Here is a 10,450-nt window from a genome sequence, read left to right as displayed (position 1 = left end):
ACTCTCCACAAAGCACGGGCGCACAGTGCACACACACACACACACACACACACACACACACACGCACACACACACACACACACAGTGTCTTTTAATGAATAAGACGGTGAGTCTTGAGGGGGCTGGAAGTGTGGAGGGGCGAGGTGAGACCGGGGGGGGGGCTGAAAGACACAAAGTGCTGATATTATGGGGTGGAAAATCTGTGTGGGAAAAGACGGGCAGTCAAACTGTCAGACGTGAGCACTGGGACGGAACGCAAGACGAACAGCGGAGACAATTACAGTGGCGGAGAGGAGCGACAGAGCCGCCGCGTGCAGCAACACGACCGCGGAATGGGTGGGAGAGATGGGGGGGGCTGGGGGGGGGGGGGGGGGAGTGCTCCGCCATAGTGCGGGAGGGAAGGCACCAGAGCACTTTGCCGATCATCGCCACCACAGCCCAGTGTGGCGTGAATGAACTGGAGAACCAGAGAGGCACTCTTCTGGTTCTCCTATAAGCATCACCCCCAGACTTTTCTTTCTATAGGCCTATTCTGTATAGGCGCTAATTTACACTCAAAGAGTTATACAAATGGATAAAAGAACTCTGTTTCTGCCACCTATACATCTACCAGCTGATGACACTTATGTTACTCCACTTGTGTAGCCCGAGAAAGGGAGGGGGGGGGTGTTAATTTATACATTTTCTTTGCACATTTTCATTTGCACGCACTGCTACGGAGATATGAATCAAAAGCTTGCAAAGATAAGTCAAAAGAATGTATGAGGGGGAGGAAAAATAAATGCTTGCCAGCCACTCCACAGCAGCGAGGGCGGGGGTGGGGGGATAGCGTCTGTTTCCAATGCTGCCAGATTATGTGTGTCTGTGACTGGTCATCATTGCCAGGGAGCTCCATTTGTCAATGTCGGCTGTCTTGGAATGGACAATAATATATGCTCTACTGCCATCTTGTGGATGATGCCTCACATAGCGAGACAGTAGAGGATCTGACCATAGTATCACCACCAGGGCTCATCAGTATGTCCGTACACAGACAGATGTATGTCCGTGGCACTGTTGTTTTTGTCGACTAAAACTAAGGCGAAAAATGTTCGTCGACCTACCTTTTTTCACTGACGAAAACTAAATGGAAACTAAATTAAAACTAAGCTATTGTGACTAAAACTAAGCTAAATGTATTGACAATTTCGTCAACAGATAGAAACTAGACTAAAATGTTAGGAAGGGACTATCCTATAAGAGTAATTTTACACTTGGTTGCATGCTGAAAATAGCCAAATTTGCCAAAATAGCCAAAGTGCAAAATACATTTTAGTCGACTAAATCAACTGTAGATTTAGTCGACTAAAATCTTATGACATTTAGTCGACACTAAAACATTCCAGGTGACTAAAATGTGACTAAATGAAAACTATTTATGCGACTATACGACTAAAACTAAAATCAAAATTTGCTGCCAAAAACAACACTGGTCCGTGGCATGCTTAGCTGTGATTGGACCATAGCAGTTTGGGGAGGGGCTTAGAAGCTCCACCATGCACCATAATATATCTTCTAAAATGTAGCAAGGCTTTTAGACCTATTTAGAATCTAAATAGGTCTAAAAGCCTTGCTAGTGGCTCCTAATATAAAGGCTATGCATCCTCACGCAACCAGACTAAAGTGGTCTGAAGTGAACTGACAGACACTTCCTTCCTTAAGGCCTCTACAGACCAAGCTGTCGTGTCTTGACTTCTCCTGACATTGTCAAGAGCTCAGATCAGGTAACGTCTCATGTTTAATGTTGCTCCAAACACACACACTGCAGAGACTGCTGCATACACACTGCACACACTGCTACATACACACTGCACACACTGCTACATACACACTGCACACACTGCTACATACACACTGCACACACTGCTACATACACACTGCACACACTGCTACATACACACTGCACACACTGCTACATACACACTGCACACACTGCTACATACACACTGCACACACTGCTACATACACACTGCACACACTGCTACATACACACTGCACACACTGCTACATACACACTGCACAGACTGCTGCATACACACTGCACACACTGCTACATACACACTGCACACACTGCTACATACACACTGCACAGACTGCTGCATACACACTGCACACACTGCTACATACACACTGCACACACTGCTACATACACACTGCACAGACTGCTGCATACACACTGCACAGACTGCTACATACACACTGCACACACTGCTACATACACACTGCACACACTGCTACATACACACTGCACAGACTGCTGCATACACACTGCACACACTGCTACATACACACTGCACACACTGCTACATACACACTGCACACACTGCTACATACACACTGCACACACTGCTACATACACACTGCACACACTGCTACATACACACTGCACAGACTGCTGCATACACACTGCACACACTGCTACATACACACTGCACACACTGCTACATACACACTGCACAGACTGCTGCATACACACTGCACAGACTGCTACATACACACTGCACACACTGCTACATACACACTGCACACACTGCTACATACACACTGCACACACTGCTACATACACACTGCACAGACTGCTGCATACACACTGCACAGACTGCTGCATACACACTGCACAGACTGCTGCATACAACACACTGCACAGACTGCTGCATACACACTGCACAGACCGCTGCATACACACTGCACAGACCGCTGCATACACACTGCACAGACTGCTGCATACACACTGCACAGACCGCTGCATACACACTGCACAGACCGCTGCATACACACTGCACAGACCGCTGCATACACACTGCACAGACTGCTGCATACACACTGCACAGACCGCTGCATACACACTGCACAGACCGCTGCATACACACTGCACAGACCGCTGCATACACACTGCACAGACTGCTGCATACACACTGCACAGACTGCTGCATACAACACACTGCACAGACCGCTGCATACACACTGCACAGACCGCTGCATACACACTGCACAGACCGCTGCATACACACTGCACAGACTGCTGCATACAACCAGCTGATGGCATTGTTCTGCACCTGACTGAGGGGAAATTAATCAACCATACACTGCAATACATGAATGAAAGACATTAGCTATACTAGCCTACCCTCGCAAAAAACACCTGACTCTTTAATGAATACACCTCTTTGAGTTGTTGAACACTTCGCTCAAGTGGGTTTTGTTAGTCTCCGACTCCAACATAGACATTGACATTAAATATGATGTTCTTTTGCCAGAATTGAGTGCACTCCAAACAATAATTGGTCTGTGATGTGAAGCGTGGTGTTTCGGAATCGTTTTCAGTTAAGGAGTGACCTCTCTCTCTCTAACATAAGCTACAATACGTTTTAGGTTCTATCCTTTCAAGAGGGATGGTACAGTACAAATATAATTGTACTTCATAGAAGATAAATTGCCAGATTGCTGCTTTAATTTTCATGCGTTCTTCTCTTTTCACCTTGTTGAGAAGGGTGTTGAGCTGGCTCCGGCTGAGGGACAGCAGGGCCTCCAGGACGTGAATGAACTCTGCGCAGCTCACTGAGCCCCTCCCGTTGGGGTCCAGGGCCCTGAAGGCAGTCCTGATATTCACCGGGCGCTCCTTCAGCCTCTGGTGGACCAGCATCTCCACCTCTTCCAGGCTCAGGGGTTCATCTGGAGGGGACTTCACTGAACAGGCAAAGGAGTCAAGAAGTGATATCCCACCATATACATCGAGGAAAATAAATAAAGAAATTGTATTCAACAGGGACATTGTGTATTAGTCTAGGTCAGTTTTCCAAAAATATGACTCCCCAGTCAAAAAAGCACTCTGTCTTAAGACAATAATACCAATATATAGCCTGACTGCCTGGGGGGAAAAAAACTGTTACTGAGATGGGTGGTGCGTGATTTGATGCTCTGGTAGCGTTTTTTGGAAGGGAGCAGTTGGAACAGGGTATAGGCTGGTGTCTTTAATGATGTTATGTGCTTTTTTCTTACAGTGAGTGGTGTAGATGTTGTGGAGACTATTTTAGCCGAGGATTTTAGCTGCTGTTCTAACGGTCCTCTGCAGCCTATTGCAATCCTGAGCCGAGTCATGTTACCGACCCGTACAACACTGAAACAACCAGTTAAGACACTTTCAATTATACAACAATAAAAGTTCACAAGGCCCTTTGATGCCAATTTGATTAAGGCGCCTTAGAAAGTAGGCCTACTGTACAGTCGCTGGTGTTCCTTCTTAAGGATGTGCTCTGTGTTGAGGGACCATGTGAATGTGAATGTGTTGGTGCTTTCTAAGGTGTGATTTGGGGCCCTAAAGATGATTGCAAAATCAATATCAATATCTTAATACTGTCCAATACTTCGATTGGGAGGGTTAGGGTTAGTATGATTTAATTACCATCTAATTAAAGTAAATTAAATTTAAACTAATTACTATCTACTATTACTATCTACAAAAATAATGAGTTCAAGAACTGTAGTGGTGCTGTGGCTCTGTGTCAGGTCATCATGGTCATGGAGAACAACCTTCAGAACAGAACACATTCTCAGAGACTGTAGCTTTGTTGAATATCCTCATCATCACAACTCCTATGACTACAGCTGAATCTGAGAGGTGTTTCTCAACACCGAAGAGAATCAAGACCTTCCTCAGAAACACAATGTCAGAGGAACGTTTCAATGCAGTGGCCATGTTGCAGACCGCGGCCATCTTGCCATCAGAGTTTGGAAGCACTCGTTTTCAGTAAAGCCTTGTCCTGCTGCCTCCTGCATTATGTGCAAATTCAAAACAGGTGCTACGCAGGGCTGTCGAGTGATATCTAACGAGCACTTCCAAACTGCAACAATTAGAAAAAGAATCACCTGCAGGGTCAGAAAGTAACTCATAACATGTCTACAGTGGATTTTTATGAAACAAACACTATAGAATAGAAAGAGAATACAAGCTTTTCGCACAGCTGCAATGTTGGTGAGTTTGACGTTGTCTAATACAATCAGATAGGACTTTTCTGTTTGGATGAATGGGCTGCCAATGGGAAGTTGCACCTAGGTAGCACCTTGCCATTAACTTATAGCCTATGGTAAGATGGCCGCGGTCTGCATATGGAGAATGGAGAAGAAACTTGTCAAAGACATCCCTGATTTTAACCATAGAGTCATTGACAGATTTGCATCTCTCAAGCAGAGAAGGGCCAAATGTATACATGTGCAAAGTTAGGCTTTGAGGGTTCTTTGGCATTTATGAAGGCACTTTTCGTTTCATTTTGCTAATGTTAAGCCACTGTAGCATAAGGTCATGTGGCTTTGAGCCATTTGCATGTTTTTATGGCACTAATACTTTTGTCCCAGGTTTATGTTTCTTTAGTTTAGTTTAGTTTATTTCGAACCTTTCACATGTATAACAATACATAATACATTATACACCCGAAAAGGTGTAGGCTGAAGCTAAAAGCTTATAATTGCCTACCCTATTGGTTTACAGAACCAAATAAAAAAGAAATAATAATAATAATAAAGCTGACAAAACTGTCAGACAGTAAACTAAGAAAATAACATAATAATAATAATAATGAAATAAGTAAAAAAGAGTAACAGAAAACTCAAACCACATACATTATTAGTTGTCAATATTATGGTCCGTTGCAGCGTGACAATATGGAAGTATTGCCATCAAGCTGCACCAAACCACACCACACTAGCTACACCACTAGGTGGAGAATCAATAAGTGGTCATATATGGTTTGCACATTGAGTTTGTGTATGGAATGATAAGACTCAGATCCTCTATAGACTGCTTCTTTGTAATATTTATACATTACTTATAATTCTTTAACCCTTATGATGGCACTAATTTGTTACATTTTGGAAATGTTAAGCCACAAGTGGCAGCATATGTATTTTGAGCCATTTACAGAATACTGTGTAGGCCTATTATGTATTTTTTATTTAAAAAAACAAATACATGCCTTCCATTGAGTGTGATGATACCTAGTGCATGTTTTCTTTATTTTGTTGTAATGGCGCCCCCCCCTGGTCAGTGCCGGTGTGTCGGTTAGTGTAGTGGTTCCCAAACTTTTTCATGTCAAGGACCCCCAAATTGACACTCATTAGCCCACGGACCCCCCATTTGAAAAGATATGCCAGGGAAGATATTTACGGATCTAGCAGTGATTTTCAACCGGTTTAATTTCAAAGACCCCCAGTTTGACATGCATTAGTCTACGGACCCCCATTTAATGTCATTTCTATCTCTAGGTCCCCCAATTTATATTGTAAAATCAATGCTAATTTAACTCTGAGAGCGTACAAATGGAACTAAATGGACCCATTAGGGTCCATTTAGTTCCATTTGTACACTCTGAGTTACAGTGGCAGCGGTGGCCGAACGGATAGCGGAGCGGTCTTGATACCGGAAGGTCGCCAGTTCGAATCAGCTGTCCGACACGTTAAAATTACCACCGCTGAAGTGCCCTTGAACAAGGCATTGAACCACTACGATGAAATGTGTTCTATGAGCAGGGCCTGGCTGGAAACAAGTTCTTGAGCTTAGCCCAGATACCCTGGGTAAATATAGTAATCATTTCATTTCATTTCACAGACCCATAAGGGTCCATTTGGTTCCTAACTATCATTTAGCTGGGTCCCCCCTGGAACTCCCTCAAGTACCCCTGGGGGTCCCCGGACCCCACTTTGGGAACCATTGGGTTAGTGTGTCAACACTATAGCCAGGCCATGTATTGTACACCCACCTACACTAATTGAAATTCGAGGAGCCACTTACCTCTGTTGGATATGAGTGGAGTCAGCCTCGATTCCCCCACTCCAGGTGAATGCTTTGAGGAGAGGTAAGTGGTGCTTGGAGCAGTCTGGGGTCTCAGACCAATGACCAGCCCTCTGGGCAAGGGACACAGGTCACCCTGCCCTACATTAAGAGGCAGCACTTTGGCCATGACTGTTGAAAGAAAGTGCCTGAGCGAGGGAAGGAAGAAGGAAGGGTGATGATGACATTGTTGTCATTGGAGAATGCATTTGTTTTGTTGACACGACCTAATCTGAAGTGTGTGTGTGTGTGTGTGTGTGTGTGTGTGTGTGTGTGTGTGTGTGTGTGTGTGTGTGTGTGTGTGTGTGTGGCTACAGCATGTGCGATAGTGCCACTATAGGCTACACAACTAAACAATAAGGGTCGCCTCGAAAAATTAAATTAAATGATGCATATCTCAACTAATTGGGGCTTATCCTTCGAATAATGGTGCCACTATAATATAGGCCTAGATACCAAATGTGTTGGCGTTAAGAGGACAAATGCACTTCTTTAGAGAACACATTCATAAAGTATTTGGACCATGTGAAATATGGTTTCAACATGAAAGGTAATTTCATGTTGTAAAATTGTAAAAAATAGACCGACAATGACCTACACCTTTCTACGACCCTATTTTTTCGCTAGAGTAGTAGGCCTAATCCATTCGTTATTTAGCCTATTAATATTATTATATTGTGCAAAAACAAGAAGGCTAGGCTAGCCCAAGCTATACTTGAAGCGAATTAAGCGTGATGTTTATAATTTAAAACTTTTGAAAGAAAAACAAAAAGAAAGAAATAGAATCTGAACAATCTGCAATTCACTTCTTTCACTTGAAATATCACCAGAAAGAGAGAGCCTCGTTGAAATAATTAAAGTCGATACAGTCAGATAATGTTGTTTTAGCTCTCAGTCTCGAGTCGACATAATGTCGCCATTTCGGCAATTCTAAATGGATTACAAGTGTAGGCTACTTAAAGTGTTGAATAGATATAGTTACCGTTGTGTAGTTACTTGTCCGGATGTTCCTCTCCTTTCACTTGGTGCGTAAAGGCGCAGGAGAGAATGCCCAGACCGTGTTGCAGTTGCCATAGCGATATATTTGGCACTGACTGCTCTATATGGCTTCCCAAGTTCCCAGTTCCACCTGCTATAATAGACCTAACACTGTTTTCACCGAAACACAGCCTTTGTGTTAACTTCTGTTAAGTGTTTAATTAAATGTATCCTCTTATATGTGTATTAATATTAAATACTTAGGCTTTATTGTCTTCTCAGATCGTAGGCTAGCCTAGAAGAATAGCTATTCTTCTTCATGTAAAAGTAGGCTATCATGGGCTTTTAATTAAGCCAGCCAAGATCAGTCCAACACTTTTCTTTATGTAGACAGAACTGAAATATATCTGCCCTTTTCATGCTTGACAATAAACATTCTAAATGGTTCCAGTTGCAGTGTCTGTGAATATCACTGGAAATGTAATCTTGGACTCAACTTTTCCCTGCAACTCCACTGTCAAGGTCACCAATATGGCAATACAATGAATGAATAAATAAATAAGCCTAAGTATTGCCTGAAGACACAACTTTATTAATAAAAAACAACAAGCAGACATGTAAAAGACAATGCAATATGCGTAGGAAAAATAAACAAGCATATATAAAAAACCAAACCATAAAACAATAATAGTATGTAGAGTAGAGATGGGCAGTTGAAGCCTTGCCAACAGTTGTAAACAGAGTGACGAGAGAGAGAGAGAGAAAGAGAGAGAGAACAATGAGAGAATGAGCAGTCATAAAAGTTGAGCAGTGTGACACGTTTAACATGTTGTGTGTGAGACGCATGTCCGTTGAGGATGTCGTTTTACATCCACTCAATAAAGACATTCACAAGTGTCCAGCAGAGCACAGGGTTTGGACTGGAGAGGTTATTACTAGGCCATTTTGGGCGGGAACCCCTTTTGGTGTTTTAACTATTGAAAAATAGCAGATCTACAAGCTCATAGCGCGGCACCGAGTGCCGCGCTACGAGCTTGTAGGTCTGCTATTTTTGAAAAATCGTGAAAATGTGGCACGAATCTTTGAATATATATTCTTTCAGAGTGAACGTTTTTAACTCAAATCTTTGCTTCTGAGAGGTTCCTGGAACAACATATTTTCAGATGGGGGGTCGGTGGCCAATTACATATAATTTTTGGGGTCCTTGACATGAAATATTGAGCACCACTGACACAGAAACATAGAGTAGGTATTTCAGAAAACTGTCAGGATTTAGAAGAGGAAGAGAAAACAGAGTTGTAATAATAGGGGCAAGCAAGAAAAGTGGGCTCTCAGAACATTGATGTTCTGAGACCTTAGGTGAAAAATATGCAAATCTCTCCTTATACTTGGGTTTTGTAAATCCCAAGTTATATACTGCACTGGTTCTCAAATGTTTCCGTGCCGCAAGGACCCCCAAATTGATGTGCATTATTTGGTCGTGGACCCCATCTGAAAATGCTCTGTGCTATAACACAGACCCCCAGAATAGAGAAAATAAATCTAAATAATTCAGTGTCCAATTTTTTTTTTAATACTTTTCAAAAATAGCAATGTACGAGCTCGCAGCATGGCACAAAGTGACGCCCTGTGAGCTTGTAGATCTGCTATTTTTGAACAGCCAAAGTATAAATGGGTAAAGTGGTTAAAATGATTGTGATGCTATATTAACTACTTTAGCTGGGGACCCCCTCAAGGACCCCTGGGGGTCGCCGGACCCTATTGTGAGAACCAATGATATACTGCATTGTATTATGGCATGTCTCACCGAAAGCAACTGATTTCCAAGTAACACGTTTTCGAGAGCGGCACCGTCAGACGACAATTGTTGTGTTGAAAGAGTGTCTGATGTGAGAAGAATACACACTGTTGGCTGATGTAACAAGGTGTTGTAGAATATCCATGATGCTGGTAGTAAGTAAGCAAAACTCTACTCTCCATGAAAAGGAAAACCTCTGAGCTGAAATGTGACATGTCTTTGGGGTGGATGAGGGGTGGAGTGGGGGGGCAGAGACAGAGATTGACCTGAAAAACATGAACCGCTGGAGACGGCAGTGGTGATATGTAGGGTTCACTGTGATCTGATGGTACGCACAGTCGCACGCACACACACACACGCACGCACAGTCGCACACACACGCACGCGCGCACGCACGCAGTCGCACGCACACACACAGTGGCATGCACTCACACAGCTCATACACAATAGTCTATTGACAAGCAATTGACAGCGGAAAATTCGACAGTATCTGAACAATGCATTATGAAGGAAAATCACCCAAACATTCATCCAACTTAACACTTAAGCGGCCATGAGCTAAATCATGTGTTGTACCACTTAGCATACTTCTGAGTTGAATCTGAGTTAAAGGCGTGACAAGCGTGCTCTGCACAGGTTTGGGCCTCACCACACACAATCACCCACATGTACTTCCTCGAGCCACTGCTGCTTATAAGACTTGCTAAAGCGCTCAATAAATACAGTACAATGCATACACATACGCAGTGGTGGGTACATACTGCGGAGGTAGGGGTTTGAGGGAGGTTTGGTATAAGCACAATATTGATTTC

Source organism: Electrona antarctica (genome assembly GCF_951216825.1).
Source record: "Electrona antarctica genome assembly, chromosome: 23".
Classification (NCBI taxonomy): domain Eukaryota; kingdom Metazoa; phylum Chordata; class Actinopteri; order Myctophiformes; family Myctophidae; genus Electrona; species Electrona antarctica.
This window is presented reverse-complemented; position numbering follows the sequence as displayed.